General features: G+C 45.7%; 1 protein-coding gene across 1 annotated transcript in view; it reads right to left on the bottom strand.

Annotated features, from left to right (window-relative positions):
* Window positions 1–24,768, bottom strand: part of DAB1 (DAB adaptor protein 1) — a 467,833-nt gene that overhangs the window by 227,635 nt on the left and 215,430 nt on the right. Inside the window, exon 2 of the mRNA XM_054833773.1 lies at window positions 13,109–13,180. The gene's annotated coding sequence lies outside the window, so the exon portion shown is untranslated. The remainder of the gene's footprint in view (window positions 1–13,108; window positions 13,181–24,768) is intronic.

A 24,768-nucleotide genomic window follows, 5' to 3' on the forward strand; every position in this document is an offset into this window, starting at 1 on the left:
TTTCTGTGTATTAAGTACGACACAGAGAGGTACGCATCAGCTTGTGAAACAGGCCAAAACACGCGTTGCTCTCCTTGGGAACGGCCCCACAGTGTCAGCCAAACACCTTGGCCCGTGCGGGGTGGCCCACGGGTGCCCGGACGGGGGAGACAGGTCCTGCAAAACGCCTTTCACGTGGGCTGCCCTGCAGCTGTCCGGTGGGCAAAGATCAGTCTTGGAGCAGCAGGAGAAGACACGGGAACGGCACGGGATAGCAGCTCAGCTGAAGGCATAGGCTGATGTTACAAGTACAGGAGATGTGGAAGAAAGCAGGACCAGGACCCTGCTCCGGGAGGGTTACTGTGCAGCAATACACGTCATGGAGGTGCCAGGAACGCTGCGGCTTGCACAAGACGTGCACGGGAAAAAAGGACAAACGTCCTTAATTCCAATTCTGTCAAAAGCAGGATTACGAATTTTTCCTAACATTTAGACTGCTTTTGATGTTACAAAAGGTGACGCGAGAAATGCCATTCCTGCCGGAGAGCTGGGGACGGCAACACGAGGCACTGCTGCAGTAACGAGTCATCGCGAGAGCTCAGGAGAAATGACACGAGAGGTGGTGTCACGACTGTGGAGTTAACCTCTGTCACCTCTGTATTTAGCTGACTGAGTTTCCCCCTTAATGAAGCAGTTTGATTTATGTATGAGTCATTTGCCTTCATAATAAATTTATTAAATGATCATCTTTTTTTCCCTCCAGATTTGTCACTTGAAATGTGGTAATTGGTGTTTAAACCTGCAACGGCATGTCATCAAATGAGTTCAAACAACGTTACATGTTCCTTGCTCTCCGCATCGTAACGAACCTCGGCTGTCAGCGCTAACTTGGGGACAGGAGGACTCCAGAGACAAGGCAAAATCCTGGCGTGAAGACGCTGCTGGGGATGCTGACTGCCTGGGAACTGCAGCTTCTTTTCACGCCCTCGGTGACATGAGACTTTACAAGAACCGGGGAGCAGCACGACGTGCACTGGTACCTGAAGTGGTAATCTGGGGGTCGGTGCCGGCTCTAAAACACCATCTCGGTTCAGCAAATGAGAAATCCAATGCATTCAATGAGGACTAATTACATGGTTAACGCTAGGCATGTTTGAATATGTTGCTAAATCAGATCCTAATCTCTCCCTCTCTTGGCATCTCAAAACATGAAAACAAGTAAGACCATGCCAAGAATCTGCCTCAAAAATAATTGCTTTCAGTTTAAAAAACTAAGTTATACAATACTTATAGAGTTGCAATTGGTCTTATTTTCTCTGCAAGCATCGTTTTACATTAGATCATTGTTTTTCATTTATAATTTGAATCAAAAAAAGTTCTTCTGTTTTAATTAGTTTTATAAATTTGCTGAGCTAAATGAATACAGTAGTAAAATCAAAACTACAGAAAATGTGCGTAATCTGAGCAGACTGTATTACTTGTGGAACAAATTGTAAATCTATCGCTTAATTAAAATTATTTGAAATGCCAAGATGTGAAAACTCTGAATTATGCTGCCATACAAAATCTACAGCTCATCTTAATAAATTACGATAGCCTCAGCTACCAAATTTTGTCGTTTGAAAGGTTTCCATCTATACACATAATTTTTTTCCCACATTACGCATACACTTTTAGGACCCCGTCTGCATCCTGACTGGATCAATGATTGCATAGAACAGCGCTTGGGCTTCTGTTTGAAGCTGCAAGGACTGAGAAAGCAATGCAAGTGGAAGACACGACGTGTTAAAACCCAGCTTGCGCGGCGGCGATGCCCATTTAACCCCGGAGTCCTTAAGGCTTCCTCGGTTCAGCTGAGAGGAACAGCACCCTGCGATGCGGCAGCGCAGCACGCCACAACTACCCGGAACGGGTGGTTTTTCCGAAGAGCCGGGCATCCTTGAAAGTACATCGCTGCCTCACCCTCTGCGTGATCAAGCCAGCACTTTGCCACATTTTTACAAGAGCCGCAGCCCCTGCCTTTTTCCCCCGGAAAATCATAGACTGCCAAACAGATGAAACCCTTTGCCCCAGAAGGAGAGGAGTTTGCCGAAGAAGCCGAACGCGTGTCGTGCTACAGACGGCTTCTCATGCCTTGAACCACACCTACAACTTTGCTGGAAGGTTTCTGCAGATGATCTGCTCTGAAGAAATGAGCTGGTGTGCAAAGATGAGCCATCCTACGTGGCCAAGCAGTTGGATGGAGAGCAGAAGAGTTTTAAATTCATTCTATGACGCTGCTTGGAGCGTTTTGTTCTAGATGATAATCTTAGTTTTCTCAAAACCCATTATGCTCAACGTCTAACTTAAACTACACTTCTCTTTCCTTGCGATGGCTCAGTGTCAAAGCACTGTGAGTGGCAGAGATTGGCAGTTTCAGCTTTCAGGGCATTAATAATCACGTGAAAATACTCTTATAAGCAGGGTTTCCTTGCCCATTGGCCGCTCTCCAGATCTCCAGGACAAAACCTACCCAGAAATACAGAAATTGTATTTCTGTACAGCTCTGCCAGCTGGCCACACCATTATGCACATAATTCCTTCTACTCGGGTTTCTCAGTAGGAAAAAAACCAAACCCCAAACTGAATACACCTTAGGAATTTCAATGTCATTAAGAGGACAACAACGGGAGATAAAGGCGGGAGGGTATTTATTATCATAATAGATTTCTACCTGCATTGCACTGATACACCTACACCCATGTAGTGATACGTTCTAATGGAGAAATCTGTGCAATCTGTACTATGTCGTAGCAGACAGCGGTATCACACGTACCTGTTTGGAACTGAGCAAAGGAGACAAAAATCTCACTCCGTGCTGCAGGAAAGGGAACAGATGGTGCAAAAATTCGTACACAAATTCGCACTTTTTTATGACACAAGGTTACTAGCAAGATCCTTCCGTGCTTATGCTTAAAAGGATCAGTTAGGCTAGAATTAGTCATTCCGGATTAGCCACTAAAATCGAGCTGTGAAAGGACTGAAGCAGGTGAGGAGCTGCGTGGTGGAACAAGGCATCGGCAGGGATCTGCAGCCATGGACGGAGCACAGAGTGAGCCACACGCGCGTTCTCTCCCCAAGCTCAGAGACACTGGCTCTTCTCTTCAGGTGAGTGTTGAGTACTTCTGTGCACAGCTCTACCCGTTCCTACCAATCCCACAGAGCCGGCTGTTGGTACCCGACATGGCCCGACACACACAAACGGCGACCCAGCACCTGCAAACGCGCAGTCCCGCGTGTTTTATTTAAGAACGTATATGCAGATGGTTCTCTAGAAAGCACCCTCTATAAATAAAACACGTTTAATAACCCAGATAAACCAAACAAAATAAATAAACCATGCTACTGAATGGCAACTTCCTCTGCAGAAGAATCTGTAAAACACTTTCCAGGGTTTGCAAAGTGCCTGCCTGCAAAATATTTTGCATGATACAGTACTATTCCTTAAACAGCTGCGAAGGTCTGCATGGTGCATCAGCTAACAAACTCCCTGCTGTACAGCTCTCCTGCTCTGAGCCAGTAAAAACTAAAGCAACTCAAATGTCAGCTTGAGACAATGCTGTACCTGCAAGTTATAATTTATTAGAAAACAAGAACTATTACTTTATTTTCCTACTGCTGGGAGTCAGTGTAGTCCTTGTGAGGTTAGTAACGCCGGGACAACATGTACCAGCTCGCTGTCCAGCCGGGCAGATTCCCCATGGACCATTACGGAAAGCAGTGAAGCCCCATGTGCCGAGTGACATTCCTACAGCGTCACATCTCATCCTGAAGTCCCCTCTTTCACCTGCAGAATGGGGCAACGGGAATGACACTGAGGTCTGCACTTATTCTGGGATTATTTCCAGCTCTCAGACGAAGGGCTGAAGCCAACCCGACCTGTGCCGATGCTGGAAGGGGTCGGGCAGCAGTCTTGTGTCTGCCCCTGCTGCGAGGACAAGGGTGAGAGATGGGGCGCAGGGGAGAAACGCCCCGTCGCAAGTGGCCAGGAGGGGATGGCCCCTTGGGAGCAGCCTGCTGAGACCCGCTGTGAAACTGCGCTAAGAAAACGCCGTACTGCCTCTGCAAAGGGGCTTGTCCACTTCAACTACTCTGTACGTGGGCAGGGGGCTCATTTCTATAGGAGGGGGTGGCAGGATTGGAGCCAGGCTTGTAAGAGGTGGTTTCCAGAGTCAATTTGTTCTTCTCTGCCCTTTTTTATTCTCTGTATAAAGCTGAGCATGCAGGAGGAGAACTAAATCCGATTCAGCATCAACTAATTTTTCTCAGGACAGAAGCTTCCATTCATTAAAAAAAAAAAAAAAAAAAAAAAATCCTCTGTATTTCCATACATGCCGCAATCTGGTGAATTACCAGAATGTATTATTTACATAAAGCCTCCTGCTTTGGAGAGATCCGTCATTGTTGGCTTCCTCGCTATGCGCTACAACACAGCTTGCCTTGTTTCACAGCCAGAAGTGCTGCTGTATCTTTTTGTCTTCCTCTCCCCAGCAGCTCGGCTATTCTTTTGAGACATCCTGTAAGTGTCAACAGGTGGGACAGGGCATTAGGAGGTACAGGCTGCCGCGTTACTACAAAGGACCATCTGGGCACAGAACGCAGAATCCGCAGCCAACAACGCTGGAACATCTGTCTGCCTCCAGCCTCTTCACCCATGGTAAAGGTTACATACCATCACAGTGACAGCTGTGTCAGGTACTATTTTTTTTTTTTTAAAAAAACCAACACAAAACACCCAGCAGTAGCCAGTGGTGACATATTTTTGGCATCTTTATACGTTTTAAAATCACAACATTCTGCTTAAGTCAAAGCTAAAGTATCTTCCCACTTCTCCGCACACAGATCTTACCGATCAGATGTATGTGCCTACTTGACCAGACTCCTTCATGCGGGTGCCGGACCCCACTCCACACGACTGCGGTGGGTATTATGTGCTTTGCCGGCATAAAACTCGGGATTATACAGGCAGGCAAATACTTTTCAGCCAGATTTCCCAATGATATTATTGAAGCGGGGAGCTTAAAACTATTAATGTGCTATCAATCATTCACTTACAAACCCACAGAGCAACTCAGAGACAACAAATTCCCCCATACTCCTAATGGATTTTACTATAAATAAACAAAAGCATTCCCACCCTGCACTTTCCCTTTCCAAGACTGCTGTCGACTCTGACATTTTTTATATTCCTCCGAGTAAACCAGTGCCAAAAATTTCCCTATCTTTCACAGCAACCCAAGCAGCAGCTACCGAGGACTCCTGCAATCATCAACCCATCCCTGCCACGACCGAGCCAAACCCCGGAACTTTCAAACAATTCCTTTGGCTAAATCCCAGAGTTTCATCTCTCCTGGCTTTTCAAAACCGCACCACGCTTCTAGCAAAGTGTGATCCCCGCTGATGAGTGGGCAAGAAACAAGGAGGAAGATGTTACGTGTCTCGGGCGGTTTGAGCTCAGCAGCCCCACGGATGCTCCCCACGGCGCTGAGCCGCATGGAGTTCAGAGATGTTTCCCAGCTGGCATGGAAAGAGGAGAAAGATGGAAAGCTGCCCAGTTACCTATCCAGCCTAACGTAACCTGGGGACCTTTGATCCTTTTTGTTGGTTTGAACACAGTGCTTTTTAACACATTTTGTTAATACTTTAGGGCTTTTTTAGGAAATACTTGGCAGGACGTACCACCTAAGGAAATGGGACCTTCACCTCGGGTGTGTCCAGATCACAGAGCCAGCCTTGAAATGTGGCTCCTCTCCACGCGACGTTTTTTGATTCCCAAAAGCTGGACTTTCTCTCATTTTTTTAATTAAGCTTTCCGATGCCTGTTTGTAAATTCTCTGCCTCTCCAGGCTGCCTCCCTATTCCTCATACCCAACGAGCTTGCTCGCTGAATGACACCGACGTGGCTGGCGCCGCAGCGCTCACACCCTGCAAGCCACCACTTCCCAGGGCTTGTTTTTTTTCACACCAGCCACTGGTAAATGAGGCTCGTGTGACAGACCACTGGCTGTATAATGAGTTCATCCTCCAGACCCACCGAGAGCAAGGTACTTTCCTGGCCCATCTGTTCGCTGAGCTCCTCACGGCATGGCTCCGGGAACGCTGTTTCTGAAGGGAGCAGCAAACACCCGGCGGACCGCTGATGCGCAATAGACCCCGGTTTGATGGCCTCTGTAACACACAGCGCAAAGCTTTCTCAGCCGAAAAATGGAAAGAGGCAGAGCGCTGGGATTACTTCAGAGCCATTGCTGGAAATTCTTAAACTGGGAAAAAAAATTCAGGGGGGAAGAAAGCCTCCAGAAGGGTAAAACAAATCTTCAAGCACAGAAGTCGCACAGGCACAGTGCCCTTCCTCGGCCACCTCTATTTCCTCCGCGTTTTCTAGGAGAAATAAAAGCTTCAGGAAAGTCACAGGTCTGTAAACAGAAGCGGTCAGAAAGTCAAAGCGAAGATCTAGAGAGACTAGAACAAGAAATGACACTTAAAATATCAAGCCAGGAGGTGTATCCGACCTCGACTGAAACACTGGCACACCTGACCTCAAAAAGAAAAAAAAAAAATGTTTAAAAGCTTAGATGCCAGCTGCCAATATTTTCAGAGGCAAGGAAAACTGGTAGCTTCTTCAATTGAGAGAAGGGATGAATAAAATGTGATGGGGGGTATACTTGAGTGGTGAGTGGTTTAACGAAGATAAAGCAGGCTCTCTACTATACCATCTTCTCAGAACGAGAATGAGGTAATGCATGACAAACGTCACATTTAAAACTGCCCTTAAAAAGCACCGTGTTTATTTTTAAAAACAACATTGCCCCGCAGAACCCACTGCTATTCAATATGAACAAGGTGCAGAGATGTAGGTGATTCATTAATGCACTGAGGTGGATGAAGGTCAGGAGAACATCCTCGCTCACATCCAATAGGGCTTTTAAACAACTAACTCTCACGGTTAGGGTTGGGATATGAGCCAACTATTAGTAGACTTCCACAGCTGCCTATTATCCCACATGACATTATTTTTCCTGAGACACATAGCACTGTCCATACAGAAACAGGACCAGATACGTTAAAGGTGTGATCCAGCATGGGAAATCCTATTTGGTTGTGGAAATACATTACTGTCTTCTCCCTGACTGTATTAATGTCTGAATTAAACTGTAATATCTCATGACTGGAACCTTTCTTTAATTCATGCTGAAGAGCCCTCACACAATCTGTGGCGCTGAACAAAGTAGTAAATTCACCTTAACATCTTTATGCTTTCCCATAGTCTTTAAATCATTCATATCCAGGATTTCTGTGTGTTCTGGATTGGATGGATACATTTCTAGCCCATAACCTTTCCATTAACGTTTTTGAGGAACAAACTCTTTAAAGAGAAAGCTCTGTTCTTCAATCATCAGGAGAAAGAGCAATGCCCGTTCCTCACTGCTGCAGGATGAGCCTCGAGAAGGCCACGCGCTCTGAGCCACCTTGGAGCGAGGTCCCTCTGAACGCTGGCAGAAATCAGGCCCTAAATACATCCCTAGTGAAGAGCACGCACTGCAAAGGGATGGCTGGGGAGATGCCATCTCCCTCCTTGCTTGCAAGGGAAGGAGGGGTTCATGGTGCTCAAGATGTCCTGCCCTGTACGGGTACAGAAGAAGTTAGGCAAACTCGCCTGTCTGTCATGCGATGTGCTTCTGTGAATGAAACGCTCCAAATGCGCTATCCTGTAACACATAATGCAATTATTCTCCAAAACCTGATAAAAATTTGAAAACGAGTTTGAGAACAAGCTCCACTGCATCATCTGAAGAAGCTAAGTGGGGTGAACAACAGAGCTGCACAGCAGGAAACCAAAGACTTCACTGCACTGCAACTAATTTGTAAGACATCTCCCAACATTATCTTCACTGAGAAACAGCATGCTAGGTAAAGCCCGCTACTGAATACACCAAAACGCATTAAAACCACATTAAAGGGTTTGCCTTAAACATGCAGAGTTCTGTAAAATTCACAAAAAGACCTTCCTTAGTAAGGACCCTTTACACCAAGCCAGCGCAGCCTTTAGGGCATCGAGGACACTGACTGTCCCTCTCTTATGACAACTGCCTTTTTCTCCATGAACTCTTGCTCCTCCGTGGGTTTAACTCAGAGCTGTAAGGTCCCCATAATCATCGCTATAGATGCTGGGAGGGAAAAAGAACCCCACGGGGGTTTGCTGTACTGTGAAATCCCTCAACCTAAACTTCATGGAACATATTTAGCAACGACACAAAGCAGACATCCAGGGGAAAGCCTTCTCTCCCTCCATGGAGTCTGTGCTGGCAGCTTTGGAGCCACCTTCCACCGCTCTGACCATGAACTCCCCAACATGACTGACAGCTCAGCTTCATCCCAGGGAGGTTCCGGAAAAGGGACTCTTTGGGGAATCCACTTCCAAAGTGTGACATGAAGGTACAGGACATACGGATGGATAACCTTGAAAGTCCCTGCCAATCCTCTGCTTCTGCAGCCATTGCTGCTTCAGGACGCTGACGGTACCGTTTGATGCCGTTCAGTCATTTTTGCAATTGCAAGGAGGAACTGCATCTAACCCCGTCCCCATAAATCAGGCAACATGTGCAGGCAGCAGAGCCTTTTCCGGTTCCTGCAGAGACTCGGGACGTCCTTCCTCAGCACAGCCCTGGGACTTGTTCCCAGCAGCAGGAGGGGACTGGAGTCTGGATGGTCCTCGCTACAGCGCTGTAACACTGGGAAAGTTTAGGTGGACGCATGGAGGGACAGACTGCTCTCACCGACAGCTGACAGTGGCAGGGTCCATGAGGCAAACCTCCGTTAGAGGCTCCTTACCCTGCGTGCCTGGGAGAAGGGACGGTACCGCCAGCTGGGACACCAGCAGCCGGCTGCAAACTTCTTCAAAATTCTCATGGTTCCTTTGAGCCACGTATGACTTAAAACTCTTGTAGGGCCAAGGAGCACTTTGCTGAAAGCACAAACTTGCTTTTGAAACAACAGAATATTGCAAGCAAATATGAGCACGGTACAATGGCATGCCGCTAGTCTGTATGTTGTTTCCATAGATGCTCCAAAGTCCTGGCTTGAGGCCAGTCTCTCAAACACATTGGGCTCTCCCCAATGCCATGCGTTACCACAGGTTTCTCCCTACTTCTGAAACCGCTCTGAGATGGTTTGTCCTCCTGCAGCGCTCTCCAGCTCCCCTCTTCCCAGCTGCTCACAGCTTCTGCCTCCAGCCTCTGACCTTTCGATGGCTACCTGGGAAATCCCAAATTCAGGAAGAGACTTTTTAAAGCAAACAGTTTACATATCATTAATTCTTCTCATAGACCTCAAAAAAACCCTCTTCCTGATTAACAAAGGTCACTGAATCTCAAAAGTTTATTACAAACAATTCAAACACATTACAGCCCTCCTCTAAAAAATGAAGTAAAAGCACAACTGGTTTTGTTTGGAGAAAAGAAATACGGCTGAAGAAAAGGCAAGAAGCTGGCCAGATACAAACTGAATCACCGATGGAAGAGCAGCTGTGTGTTAACACCACCAGCAACCTGCCCTCATAAAACGTAGAGCCACACGGCAAGACCTATTGCCACAGCAACCCCAAGGGCTCACCGATCGCAGAGGACAAAAAAAAAATAGATATCCTAAGAGCGAGCGCTGTTGGAGTCACTTGGTAGTAGGATATTCTCTGCGTGCTTCGAGGTTGCACTTTTCCTTCATAGATGTCAAAACACTTTGCAGAGGTATGACATGACGTTATCTTCATTTTACAGACAGGGGAACTGAGAGATGGTGACGGGAAGTTATTTTCTCAAGATGAGATAGCGGGTGATCAGCAAAGTTAGAGCCGTGCTCCTGAACCACTCCAGCATCGCTGACACCCTCCACAGCCTCCTCAGGGAAGACAAGGTTTAAAAGCGACAGCGATTCCCGTTGCAGGTGCTGTGCCTCGCGGCATGCCAGGACTTTTCAGGGGTGACAAATGGTGACAGTGCCGAATAAAGCACAGCACCTAGGGCCTTCCAGCTGGGCTGGCACGCCAAAAAGCCCTGGTGGCACAGAGACCGTCCTCCTGTAGAGCGGGTGCCCCTCAGGCAGGGATGCTCCAGCCTTCAGTGGGCTTCTGCAGCTCTCGGGGACCGGCAGAAGGAGCAGCAACCTCCTTAGCCAAGAGGAGCATATGAAAATATTAACAGGGAATCCTCAATCATCTTCCCTCACGTCCCCCTCATACCTTTCTCTATTATGCAGCTGTGACTTTGCTAACCTGACTGATCCATAATTCATAACTATTATCCATGCTCAATAATTACAATGTTAATATTTTGGCAATTTAAAAGTACCTTTTTCCAGCAGAGTTCAGGCTGTACCATTGACTAATGCACAATTTAATATTTAAGTGTTTATGAACAAAACTGTTCTCTCTCCTCTTTCTTTTCCTCCCCGGTTCATGCCTTCAAAATGTTTTCAAAACGTTGGGGAAAAGAGGAATTTTCAGAGGAAATCTCATTACTTTAAGGCCAAATTTAAACACGATGAAATGCATAATGCCTGGTCTATCAATCAAAGCCAATTCTGCAGTACAGACACACTGAAAGCCCTTCACTTTCTAATCACTGATAGGTAACACTATCAAATTCAGCCCTACACTCTATTAGAATCGCAGTAGAAAAGCACTTAGTGTAATATCCAAAGACAGCTTACCAAATCCTATTCATTTGGCTCAAAGACAAGCCCAAATATGTTAATAATTTGAAAGCTTCCTTAAACAATGTCCTTTATCAATATGCTCAGAAAAGGAAACAAAAATACCTAAACAGAACTTTTGAGGGTGGAAAAAAAAAAATTAAAACTAATATCTAACTTGTGTTCAGCCAGAGGACTGTGACTTTTTCACAGTGCTGCACTGATTTGTGAATTACTCGCGGGTGTGCTGCCGTCCTGGCTGCAGAGCCCATCGTCTCCCACTTGCAAACCGCAGGAACCATTTCCATTCCCTGCCGCTCCCCACCCTATTTACCCTTCCTTCTGACCACATTCGTTCCAGGCTTGTTTGCGGCAGGAGTTTTTATGTCCTCATCTCTTATTTCCTCGTTTTCCCAATGGAAAACACACGTACAGCGTTGGCAGAGCAGTGATGAACTTTGTCCCCTCCCTCTGAGTTGTGGCTTGCTTCCTCGACCGCCTCCAAGGGACGGACACCCAGAGACACTAAACATCTGCAACCAGGTCCAGTGCTCATGTCCTCTCTTTTCGTATTATTGTCAACCTCAAACTTAAGATTTTCTAAGGTTTTCTTGCTCTCCAGAGTAAACGTCCCTGACAGCGCGCTGCTGTAAAACACCCAGAGATCTGGCAGAACCACCCACCTGCAGGCAGCAGCAGCAGAGTTTCGACGAGGGGATGTAGCAAACGTCGAGTTTACACAGATATGGAGACACTGCGCACTGGTGACAAGTAGTACAAAGGCTTATTTGATGCGAAGACAGAATGACTGCATTGCTCATGTCAAAAAAGGATCAGTGGAAGCGTAACAACAGATCATTCTGCATGCTGCACACACCACATAAAGCACAAAAAAATACTCTTTGTGTTTCCTGCGCTTTTTTAGCTTGGTTTCTCAGAAAAAAACCAAGAGACATGCAATTGTTCTGTCAGTCATTGCTTCCCCAAATAACTTTCGAACCTGTTGGCTGATTTCAGGTTTGACAGATAGGCAGAGGTCTCAAAGGGATTACATTCCTACCAGATGCGTGAAAATAATAGAGACTCGAACTAGTGCCTTTACTGAACTCACCTCCACGCCGAGCCTTACCCCGGGCTGTACCTCAGGGGTACCAATTAGACCACGAGCCAGAGCAGCTCTGCGGATAAGGGAACAGCTGGGGGAAATGCTTACTTATATCATCAGACAATGCACACAGGAAAAATAATGTTGTGAACGCTCCAACCACAGGACACGCTGAGATGAGGGCTCCTGCCTTCGCAGATCCATCCTCCTCCAAGCACAGAAATCCAGAGCAGAATCCAGAAACGCCCGTGCCGGCAGCCTGAGCAGCTGGTCTCGGCATCTTTGGCACTTACTTTGTTCTCAAACCCGAAGTCGCTTCTGACATTTGCAAACTCCCGTGTGATGTTAGTGCTAATGCCCCACGGACTGCCCCGTTTCCCCAAGGCACAGCAATAAATGCCATTACCTTCCTCGACCTCCCCTGCCTGCCCCCTCGGAGCCGCAAACACGAATGCGTTCTCTTGAGCGACTAAAGCACAGGTACATTTTCTTGCTGGCATTACCAAAAAATAGAGAAGCATTGCCTGGCAAAGAGCAAGATTTCTATTCCGTTTAAGGGGATGCGTATGACAGGGAAGCTACAGGACTCTCATTCTAATAGCCAATGCTGCTAATTAAAACTGTTTTGGAAGATCTGCAGCCAGCATATAAATCACCCCACTATATGCTATAAATAAGAGGCAGATACTGAATTGAATAGCTCCCATTTGTCAACTGAATGAAGAGATTTGATTGTGCCTTTTTGAATAATAAATCCAGACATACCTAGCAAGGCACTGAGAGTTGCTAGAAGTGTCTCCTTTATCAAACAACAATGATTATATTATAGGGTATGCATTATGGGGGATCATCCATTTCTCTTGTTTTCTCATTTATCGCTGACATCCTCCCTCCCAGACGAAACATTTTGCTCCGTACAGCATGTGTTCATGCAAAGATCTCAGAAGTGAGGCAGGAGCGAACGCTACTGAGTCTCCCGATGCGATGTGCACCCACCAGGATGTATCACGAAGCAGAAGGAAGATTTGTAGGGAAACTGAGCTGTGGAAGCCTAAACATACAGGTTTTTCCTTCTATCCTTTTTCCTGTAGCACTTCCAAAGGACACTCAAAATGCACCGGGTCTCAGACAGAGGAGGGTCACGCAGATCTTACTGGCCACGGACATATCCATTTATACCAAACAACGCAGAGAACCAAAGCTAAATTCCTTAAGATCCTCTTATAACATCACTGAACAACGGAAACCCCAAAAGGCGCCCACACACAAGCAACAGATTTGCACTAATAATAATAAAGTTACCTCGCTCCTGTGTGGAAAGCTCTTTTCAACCATGAACGCTAGATCCCACTCACAGCAACCATGTCTTTCTCACTGTAAAAAACAAACAAATTGGCACCAATTAGGAAATGGCATTTATTAATGCTAAGTTCAGAGTAGCTTCAAATCTTGCACATGCACTCATAAAAAAGAAGATTTAGGATTCCCTGTCACACGGAAGGCTGCAGAAGGTTAATTGAGTTCACTGTAGAGGTATCATTACCTCTAAAACATATCTAAGGAAAAAAGCACCGCAGTCGGGTTATGAAGACAGATTTATTTTAAGCCTTTAAAACTATTTGTTAATTTTTTGCCCTCTAACAGGATGATATTCTTCTTGCTTTGCCCCCAAAACCCTCTGCAACTGAACAGCAACTTCCACAGCGTCCCCTCGACCAGGGGGTTACGCACCTTCCCGCGCGCAGGTCCTCTCATCCCACCCACCGGCAGACATGAGACGCAGGCGAGCTGTGACCTCTGGCATCCGTTCCCATTTTCCCAAAGGAAAAACATCCTCTGGGACCGACCACGAGATTTAGCGCAGGCTTTCCTCTTCCCCACCGAAGGGGCGACTGCTGGCTGGAAGCCAGTGAAACGAGCCCAGGGGGCTGCAGAGAGCTTCCTAGGGGCTGTGTCTTTACCTTCCTCTTCTGCTGGGGCTTAAAGTGGGGAGAAAAAAGGGGGAATCTCCTTCTCTGGGGTCTCTCATCCTCCCCCTTCAAAACTGGCAGCAACTGCCTATGGTCCTGCAGTATCGCCAAGACAGATAACATCCTTCTCGTGGCCTGCTCCTCATCTGCTCAGGCTAGTAAAGATGTAACCTATGTGTACTTATTTTATCAACAATAACTGTAAATCGGGATGATTTTATTATTTTGGGGTTATGCTTGCCAATAAAAAGGAAAAGACAGTGCTAGGCTGACAGAATTTGATGGCTACACATTGATTTTGAAATCCCGGCCATGCTGCCTGCATGCTGAAGCGCTTACCTTGCTGTCTGCCCTCCCCTCGCTTCCTCGATTGCTTGAGTTCCTGAGTTTAAATAATGTTCTAGGCACTACAAGTCAGGCCATGGCTTGCATGTCATCAGCCCTGCAAAGACTTTGCAGTCACTGTTTAGTGCCTGACGATGATGCAAAAGCTACCGCAGAGGAATTCACCGCACACACGCGCACACACAAAGCACAAACGGTGCTTTCCTCACTGAAGCAGATGGGACTCAGAGCACAGAGAGGACAAAACACCATTTTAACAAAATCAGTTTGTTCAGATGACCTGAGCTTGAAATTAAGGTGTTCAAATCCAAGACAAAGAGGATTTGTGATTGGCAGTCGGTGATGTCGTAACTGTGCCAATTACAGAGGTAATTCATGTCCTGCCTTTAAAAAGAAATAATTCCCTCTCTGATACAGCAATAAGACATTGTAGACAGCCCATTTGCAGGGGATTACATGGCACTTCTCAGGTAGTTAAAGTCACTGAGCCTTTTGACCTTGTGCCTCCTAACACTACTGGAGGCATAATCACATAGGAACGCGCTGCTTACCATGTGTGTCTTACTGCTCCAAGAAAGCCCAGCCATCCAGCAACCCAAGCTGTGGGCGTCAGGCTCGTTGTCTATGAATTATTATGAGAAAACAACATGAATGTAACAGCACTATTAATTGGTTCATTCTATCATTTCAGGGATGGACCACACAGACAAAGAAACACTAGAGGAAGCCTGCGCCAGGCCAGCATAAAAGCGTTTCTCAGGTCATTGCCTTAAACACAGATGTGTCATGCTACCGTGATGCTTACACAAGAGAAGTAAATCTTTGCACGTTGCAGCCTTGAAGTCACTAGAACTAATTGTCTCGCCAGATGAAATCCTAGCTTACTCACTGTCATAATGTTCAGCATATAATGAACATCAAGCAAGGTGAAAATTGATATCAAGAGCATTTCTAAGGGCTAAAAAGTTAACACCTAAATTGGAAATCAATATATACTTCAAGTATTGATCAGCAGAACAGAAATCTTCAGGTTTTTGCCTCTGCCGAGTGAATACTGTTAGAGGTTGAGCTAAAGTCCACTGAAACACCCTACTTTCAACAGGTATTTTAAAAAAACCACAAAGCAACCCAACCCCATATTTTATGGAATGATTGCTTAACTCTACCACAAGCATGTGCCTCTGTGCAGAACAACCAGGAACATACTAAGCCAGATGTCAGCAGTGACTTTTTTACTGTCTCTTAGTTTTTGAAGTCGCGTTTATCTCCTCAAGACAAACAGCAAAGACCAGAAGAACCCACAGCCGAGGAGCATCACCTTTGAGGAGCACCACCTTGGAGGCGGATGGTCCTTGGCACGTGCACGGGAAGGGCCGGTCTACATGGGGTGATGGAGCACGGGGGCAATGATTTTGAGCTTGCTCAGTACGTGGAAGCCCAGATCTCATCTCTGCAACGCGATCCGTGGCCCTTCTTACCATTCTGCGTGTAGCACTGCACAAAGGGAACTACACTGCTTTTGGGAGCAAAGGTAGGATCTCCACACAGGGCTCTGCTGTATGGTGGGGACGTATCTCCTTGGGTCAATACTAGGTGAAGAGCAGCTGCAGAATATGTCATCACATGCTGTATACCTGCTCAAAGCAAGCTTTTCAGACTCACTGATGAATGAAATAGCTGTGAAAAACAAATGTCTTATTGTTTGAGTCCTCCAGCCTGCAAGGAAGCAGGAATTTCTGTGCACTACATCAAAGAAACACTTGACCCTATGTGATCAATTCCTCTTCCTAATTATTACAGACGGAAAAACCTGAATTTCTGCTAAGTTCCTCAGGTGAAAAAGGGGCAAGAGTATCTCAGGGAAGGTTAGAAAAACTGTACATCTCTAAATATTTGTTGGTCTGCATTCCTTTAACTTTGCATGATTAAATACAGCCTGCTTCTGTTCTTCCACTTTATCCTCTGGGGAAATTTATCATCAAAATTATTGTACAGCATTCATTACTCTAGCCTCATTTAAAACCTTGCCCTACTTATTATTTAGGCTGCAAAAAAAAAATGTTGCTTTGTATAGTATTTCCTATAATAGTCTCAATCATTACATTTAAAAGATTGCTGTAAGGCAGCTTAGCCTGCATTAGGGGAAAATAAAGTGGAATTCCATAGTTAAGTGTTGCAGTTCTTATTCAGCTTTTGTTTCCCAAATCATAACAATGCAACTTTTCAATTCCTTAAAAGGCTCTCGCTGCTAATTAGGAATATTCAGGACTTCAGTTCCCAGCGTTGAAAGGGACAGCTAGTAGCTCTCCTCTGGCTTAAAAGGTACTGGGGAAAGGCAGAGAGCTGGGAAGAGAAGGCAGGCAGGAGGGTCCCTCAATTCAGGGGTGCAGGGAACACACTCAGCTGCGACAGTCAGACCAGCAGGCAAAGCAAACTAACGGTATTTTTTTAACTCTTCTTCAAAATTTCTGTTTAGGACAAAGAGACAGACACGGCTATTTAAAAGAAACAAGAAAGGGCGTCTAAAGGGAAGGAGAAAATCTAACTTAAATCCTAGTAGTAATTTGGGAATTGTTCATACTGATATGTGAAGCCTCTTATTTTGGGTTCCTTCACTAACAGGACTACTCTGATGCAGAGTACCATTGCTGGTTTTTTAGATAATACTATGTACGTGTTTGTCTAACCCTTCTGTATTCTGCAAAAGGGATCACTAATGGGAGTCCGAAGTCACAGGTACAGTTTTTCCTGAAATGCAGACCTTCCTGGGGAGGTTATCAGGAAGACATCATCTCTTCTCCCTTTAGCAGCCCAACAAGATCTTCTCCTACACCGACTGCAGAACTGAAGATTCTTTTATTTCTAGTTTAACCGTAGCAAATTCAAAAGGAAACCACAGGGTGGGCAAACGCCATCCATTAACACTGAACATTTTTTTGATGTTGTGTCACTTATTTATTGGCTTGTTTAGGTTGTTCTGAGCTTCCTCACTGTCTTCCCTGGACTTGGCTGACCTCAGTGGCTTTTTGCCACCCACAAACCTGGCTACCCTTCCACCTCTTCTCCATCCCAGATCAATGACCTGATATAGGACTTAGGAACACACAAGGAACCCCTGTTTAACTCTCTGCAATGGTGAAAATTGCCTGGTTACACCTAACCTTCGCTTCAGGTTTTGATTCATGACTATACTTTTCCCTTTCACCCGCCTACCTTGTCTTTTTGACTGCTTTCTACGAGAGGCCTTGCTAAAGACCTTTCAATATCGTAAATAAATGAGATAAACCAGTTCCTCTCTCTTCATTTCTTATTGACAAGTTCAAAGACTTCTAACAGATTAAGAGTGAAAGACTGTAAGTGACCTGCTGGGTCATCAAGCCTAGGCTTTTCCTATCACTTCCAGCCATATTCTACAGTACCTTTCTACTGGATAAGCCTGATCTTATCAGCATCTCCCAAATGTTTTCTTTTTTTCTTATCATTAGAACCAGTTTACCAGATACAAATGAAAGACTTAGTGGTCTGTAACTCCCTGGATCGTTTTCTTTCTGGTGTCACAAGAAGGTATTTTGTCCTTTCTATCCATCGACCACACACTCCTCATCACCCATGGGAAGGGAAAGAAAAAGAGGTAAGGCTTGGTGGAAGGAAGGGAAGGGAACAGGACAGCGGAGCTGATGTACATACAAGATGTACGGCTAACTCCAGTACATGCAATGCACTGACAAACCGGTGAAACAATGAAAACTCCTATTTTATAGGAGAGAGAAGGCAAGGTAGGGATCAATATTTTCCTTGAGGATTACTTTATCATTAGACTTAACAGATAAAAATATATTATTTTCTTTTTATCCCTAATTGTATGGATTCAGAGTTAATAATGAAAAATATGTGACATCCTGCTATTTGCCATGCACGAAATATAGCTTTTTCACGAGTCCGGTCAGCAGAGGCTGTTTCCGATCTGTTCTGATGAGCGTCTGTGCGCTTCCTATGACTGGAGGGACTGTGCTCATTAGCTGTGCCGTGCTCCAGAGGGGCAAATTACCATGCACGAACCTCGCAGCCGCCCCAACACCCAGCTCCGTGTGCCAGCAGCTGCTCAGCACATACAGATGCGCACTGGCAATCTCGCTGAATTTCAACAAAATATGTTAGGAAAATCCATAATGCTGAAATATACCTATCGCCGTAAAAGAGGTTTTCACAAGAGGAAAATATTTTGTGCGTCCTCTCGCCGGCAGCCATTTTAAGTGCATAAAAAGCTGTAGACTTGTAGCTTGCTGCAAAGAGCAGCAGAGATCTCACCCAAAGGGGACACCGCTCTGGTTCAGGGCCAGAAGAGGTCAAACATCACCACAGCGCTCTGGTCACGGGCAATTTCCAGCAAGTCTGAGCCGCGGCCCATTAACCCCTGTGCTACACAAACGCACCGGGTTATAATGCTCACATGAGAGGGAGCAGCTTGCCACTCTCTCTGGGTCCGTAACAGCCCCAAACCTCTTCTTACACGCAGCAAACATTTTAATACGACATGGGTTCGCCTCCCCAGGTTGATCTACAAAATGCTTTGGTGCAACCAATGCATCTCCCCAACGTCCCAAGCTTCCTTCTGAGCACGCCGGGGTGGCGCAGGGCTCAAAGTGGAGGGGGCTCACCCACGCAACGCCAACGAGAAAGAGGGTGAACCTGAGCAGATCTTCAGCACTGCCTCTCGACTGCCTCCTCTCCACTGTCTTGGAGAGGAAGGGAAGGAAGGAAGGAATTTGGTGGTTTGGTCTTTTTTGTTTAGTGATGCATTAACTCTATAACTTGCCATGCTATCTTCTTTTTCAGAAAAAAAGAAGTATTCTGTGCATTTTCTGCAATAAATTAGCATTGTTCTCCGTTTTATAAACCAAGGCTATCTGCACTTAGATATTCTGAAATATAGCTAATCCCTTACATAAACATTTAAACAAAAAAATATTACCTCAGAAAATGCTGGCAACATTACACAAATCCCAGAAGGCGAGACCACAGATACCATGCGGCACACCCAAGGCACAGCTGGTGGTTTGGAATTGCTAGGAAAACACATCAAAACAGCTTCTCTGCCTCGTGGATCTGCAAACCCAGCGCAGGTCCCCACTGCTGCCTGCTGCACCCCCCTGCACAAGCAGAAGGTGCTTTCTCCTGGACCAGGGAGCTCTGGTGCCTCCGGTCATGGGGGCAGACCTCCTACAAGAGGATGGAGCAGGTATTTCCCTGCAGCTCATGGAGAGGACCACACCAAAGCAGATATCCACACTGCAGCCCCTGGAGGAGCCCGTGATGGAACAGCAGAATATTTTCTGAAGGAACCGTGGCCCATGAAGAGCCCACGCTGGAGTAGGTTTATCCTGAAGGACTGCAGCCCATGGAAGGGCCCATGCCGGGGCAGGGGAGAAGTGTGAGGAGGTAGGAGTGGCTGAGAGGGGCTGCTACGGACAGACCACAACCCCCTCTTCCCACCCACCCTGCGCTGCTGGCGGGCAAGAGGTAGAGGAGTTGAGAACGAAGGAATGGAGGGAAGAAGGAGGGTGGAGATGTTTTTAGCATTTGTCTTTGTTTCTCACCATGCTGCTCTATTTTTAAGTGGCAATAAATTAAATTAATTTTCCCCAAGTTGAGTCTGTTTTGCCCATGAAAGTAATTGGTAAGTCATCTCCCTGTCTTTAACTCAATCCATGAGCTTCTCCATCCCATTTTCTCCCCCCATCCTGTTGAGGAGGGAGAGTGAGAGCGGCTGGGCGGGCATCCGGCAGCCAGCCAAGGTCAACACACCACACTTATCCATTCCCTGGCAGGCATGTCTTTCCTTCCAGGAGTTTATTTGGAAGAGCTTGCTGCCGAACCATCATCCCACAGAGCTCAGTGCATTGTACAGGACCTGCAGGTGGTGTTGGAATGGCACGACAGGGAGCACTGGACATTGGCCATAGGTAGGGGTCCTGATGACCACTGTTACAACAGTGCTTCTCCATAACTGTAAGCTCTATAGGGGCTGGGAACTCGCTAGTCCAGAAGAGAGAAAAGTTGATGCCGGCATGACAGCCTTTCAGTCAATCCAGCCTCTATCATTTATTTAAGTGTTCTTCTAATCTTCTAGGCTGCAGCTCATACATTTATATTCTTAAATTCTTTATGAGCAGCAGGATTAATACCTCTTTCATCAGGCTAGAAGTAAGGCTGATCCTGACTAGTTTTGATCTGTTCCAGGAACTCCAAAGCTTTCAATAGTTGTTATATTCTGAGCTGTGGTTTTCCCCAAAGAGATAGCTGCAGCTTTTCCTGTGGTACAGCCCACAACAACTTCAACATGTTTGTATCCCATCATTTCCATGTGAGAGCTTCAACAACTCCATCCACTTCCTGACCCCCAGATGATTTTCCTTCAGCAGAAAGAGAAACTACCAGCACTGAGGGAATGGTTGTGGAATTATGAGTTCGTTGTGAGGACGTGAGTCACACAAATCACACCCCTCCTCCTACATCTCAAAACCAGAAGAAACGAGCTGTCAGGTTGGCAAGAGTCTTTTGTGTTCCAGAGCATCCAAAAGAACTGATTTTAAACATTTTAAGCAGAAAGGTCCAGGTCCCTAAGTCCAAGGGACACCTCTTTTTATGTGGTCCTTTTTGCAGATTTTATAAGAGGTCACCCAGCAAAACAAGGTGGTCAGATCATCAAACGCTTGCCGTGCTTGAGGTCTCCCGCAGGTACATGTCAGTGCAGATGCTTCTCTTGCTGTCCCAAATGTAGCACAAAACAGGTCTAGAAACAGGCTGACTTGCCAGGCTACGTCTGCAATCCCGGCCTGAGCCCAGCTTCTCTCCAGCCTTACAATCACCATCAGTCAGACACGAATGGGACGCCATTCGGGTCTTCTGCCTCTGGATTTGCCCCCAAATGTCACTTCACGTCTGGACAATCTTTATGAATTTGTTTCGCAAATGCTTCTGGTGGCATCTGCCCTTTCTCAGCGTTTCGTGCCAGCAGCATCCCCGTGGTGAGCATAACAGGGTCTGAGGAGGTTATTTCAAGGGGCGCTGAGCAGGACTTCAACCTTGCTTCCATTGGTTCTCCTCCGAGGCTGAGCTCCCCCCCATCCTGACATCAGCCCACCTGCACCTCGAGGAGCTACTGCTAGGCAAGAAAATCATAGTGGGCTCTCTGGTCCCTACGGTGCCACCCTAAAGCCATGGTTCAGGCCTGGGACTGTAAAATGAGCATTTTTCCCCACAGTAACACTCTTGCAACTGAGGAGAAAGAAGAACAGTTCTCAAAATCCCATTTAGGGTACCAAACATGAACAGGTCCTTACCTTCATCTGGAGGACCTTAAGGTCCTCCTGTGGACCTTACCTTCAATGCCAGATCTTCTCTCTCTAGGGAACATCTACTGAATTTAACCACTTTCCCCCTCTGCTTCGCTTGTTATTTGGGCAGACTCCATTCCCACCTACCCTTGTGTCCCTCTCTTGCACAGATGTGTGAGCTTCATGCAGCTAAATCTTGTCCGATAACATCCATCACCATCTTGTGCGCCATGGGTTTCAACCTGCGTGTAAGTGCTTGTACTCTGATGAAAATAATGAAAACTGATTATCTCATCACGTCATTTGCAGTGGAAAGAAAGGCTGATTTTGACTTCCAAGTAGCTGGATCTAACTCTCTGTCATGAGTTCACTGTCACTTTCCCCTCCCCAGCCTTTGTGTCTCTTATCTGTTAAAAATGAAAGGTTTTGAAGGGGAACGGACAAGGGTCATCTCTGCCTACGCTTCCGTTCCGTAGCCAGCGTTGTAGAACAAATACTGATGAGGATCATGATGATAATGAGGAAAATAATAATGAGCATTGATCTCGGTGGAGATGCTCCACTGTTCTACCAGGCCACTGAGATGAGAATCAGGAATCCCCTGACATAAAGGATGTGTCACACTAAAGTTTAATTAACAGCAAATCACAACCCAACTGACATATTCCCCCCCCCTCACATTCTCAATTTTCATAACCGACTTTTCACAACAAAACTCCAGGGGATGTTTGGAAATAGAGGAGAAAGTAAAAACTTCTGCCCCCACATACAGCTTGTTACACTGAGGGAGTCAGTCATCCATGATTCCTCCCTGATTTTCTACAGTGTAAATCGTGAGCAACTTCAGCCTAGTCCATGGAGAGACATCAATACAGACGACGGAGAATTAGGTCCAATGTGTTTCAAGAAGACACACTTGGCATGTTGTTTCACAGCTTCACGTGCTAATGGCAACACGTCTCCTTCTGATAATGGTGCCATCAGCGTACCACCGCTCTTTTCAGCTCTTTTACTGCTAAAAAAAAGGGAGTGCTTATGTCCAGTCAGAACACTTTGCACCTCTCCAGCCCCGTTTCCTAGCACTTTCCCAACATAAACAAATTAACCTAGATGAAACCTCAGGAGAGCAGCATTAGAGAGACAGCATGAGGCCTTGCTTGCAGGGGCACCTCAAGTATGCATCAAAGCGTGCTGCTGCGGTGGAGGTGGGTTTGGTCCAAGATCCCACACCCAAACCCCCGCTGCTTGATGCCACCTTGGCTTTCACATAACCATGCAGAAAACCCACATCAAACCACTGATCGCTGCTGAAAACATTTCTATTATTCTTTTGTAAATGACTTTTCAGCCAGATTTTTAACTTGATCTAGGTTCCTGTGAACACTACGAGCGGAGCAGGAGAGCCAAGCCAAGAGGGGTGGGGAGGGCAGGACCTCCCCTGTTTTGCAGCAAGGAGGATTTGTGCCGGAGTCAGTCGTGGCACTATGGCAGAAGGAGCTCTACAGATTTATAAGGTCGTTCCCAGCTCATATCAGGATCAGAAGAGATCAATGCTCAAGGGAAATTCATGTAGCTGTAAATAATCAAGAAATAGTGTTCAGGACTGAAATATTTACTTTTCTGATATGATTTTTGCTATTGGTATTTCTGTAATAGAAATATTTTTATCTTACTTTCAAGTGCCACACATTTAAAAGATTTTTTCCCAATAAATGTAAAACATTTTCTGATTGACATACTCCTTTTTAACTGCTCATGCAAGATACCATGCAAGCAAACATGGGTTCCCTTTCTGTCAAGACCTAAGAGAGATCTTGTTTCTGAAAAAGTGCAACACGTAGAATTCTTTAACAGACTTTTTTTTAAATAACTACCATGAAGTAGTTGACTCATTTTACGGACTGAGTAGGAGGAAGTAAGGAATATCTCAGGCAATTCCATACATTTATATCCATTACACATTAACTCACTACATATCTATTGATCATGGAAGGAATCGATTGTGCAGATTAAATCAATCTCCAACAGGATAAGGTCATAGACTACTTGTGCTATTAACTGCAATCAGCCACTGGAGAAGAGGATACCAGCAAAGTAGCTCAAAAACCAGGTACATCTGCCATTGGTACAGGTACATTGGTACAGGTACATACGTTCCCCATGGAAAAGTTCACAGAAAAAAATCACAGCTGAATTCAGAATACAACTGCAGCACTGCACAGGAGACATCGAACGCGTGAGTTTCAGGGTACCGTCCCATGCTATAATCCAGCTACCTCTCCTCCCCACAAGGAGCTTCTCCCTGATAAAGAACAGCCCTTCCCGACACGAGGAGATTCAGCCCATGAAGCAAAGACCGCAATAAAAAGAGGACACGAGGCTGCACAGCTCCATCCCTCCTGTATGGCTGTGCCCTGCATGTGCAGAATCAACACTTACTGGCAGGAGCCAGCACAGGGCAGGCCAGCAGCAAGGAAATCTTGATCCTACCTTTGGGAGAAATAAATAATCACACGTTCAAAAAAATGAGTGCGAAATAAAAGGCCAAGTTTGTACAAAATTCAAGCAAGCCAATCTTGCAAATCATAACTTAGCCAGCTCACACTGCTCTAAGACAGAGATCTGTAATCTAATTGAAATGAATAGCTTGAAGTGCACTGCTATTAGAGAATCAAAGCTCCCGTGTCTCAGCTTCAATATCTGTGAAACAGAAGTAATAGTGTTTACCCACCTTACAGAGATAATAGGAGTAGTTACGTTTGTACAGAAATGTGATCACGTAAAAAGCACTGTGGTATAAAAGTGCTAAATATTATTATTAGGTGTATGTTTTGGTACTCCAAAAATACAATTCATTCAAGCTCTTCTATTTCTTTGACACTTGTAACAGGCTTCCAATGTGGCTTAAAATCCCTGTTCAAAAGTAAACACCAGAATAATGAGCTTTCCTTATTTAATTCACCAAATCGGCACAATAAGCTCATGTTTAAACAAAAAATGAAAAGGAAACTTGCTGCTGTGCCAGAACAGCAGCACAATCAATTTTAATTAGCATTGCTCGTTGTGGGAAATGATAAGGTATCAGTCATAGTAATTGGTGGTGTTGACAATTAGTCAAAGTCATTAACATCTCAAGACCCAGGACAAAAAAAGCTTGCTGAATTTTAAATATCTGGAGAAGGCTTGCTTCGAAATTCTTAATTTTTGCACAGCCTGAAAACATTGCTGAGATTTATTATTTGTTAGTTTTCCATCAGAGCACAAGCGCTGTAATAACACAACCAACCCGAATTTCACCGCCGCTTGATCA

This window comes from Grus americana, chromosome 8 (genome assembly GCF_028858705.1).
Source record: "Grus americana isolate bGruAme1 chromosome 8, bGruAme1.mat, whole genome shotgun sequence".
Taxonomy (NCBI): Eukaryota; Metazoa; Chordata; class Aves; order Gruiformes; family Gruidae; genus Grus; species Grus americana.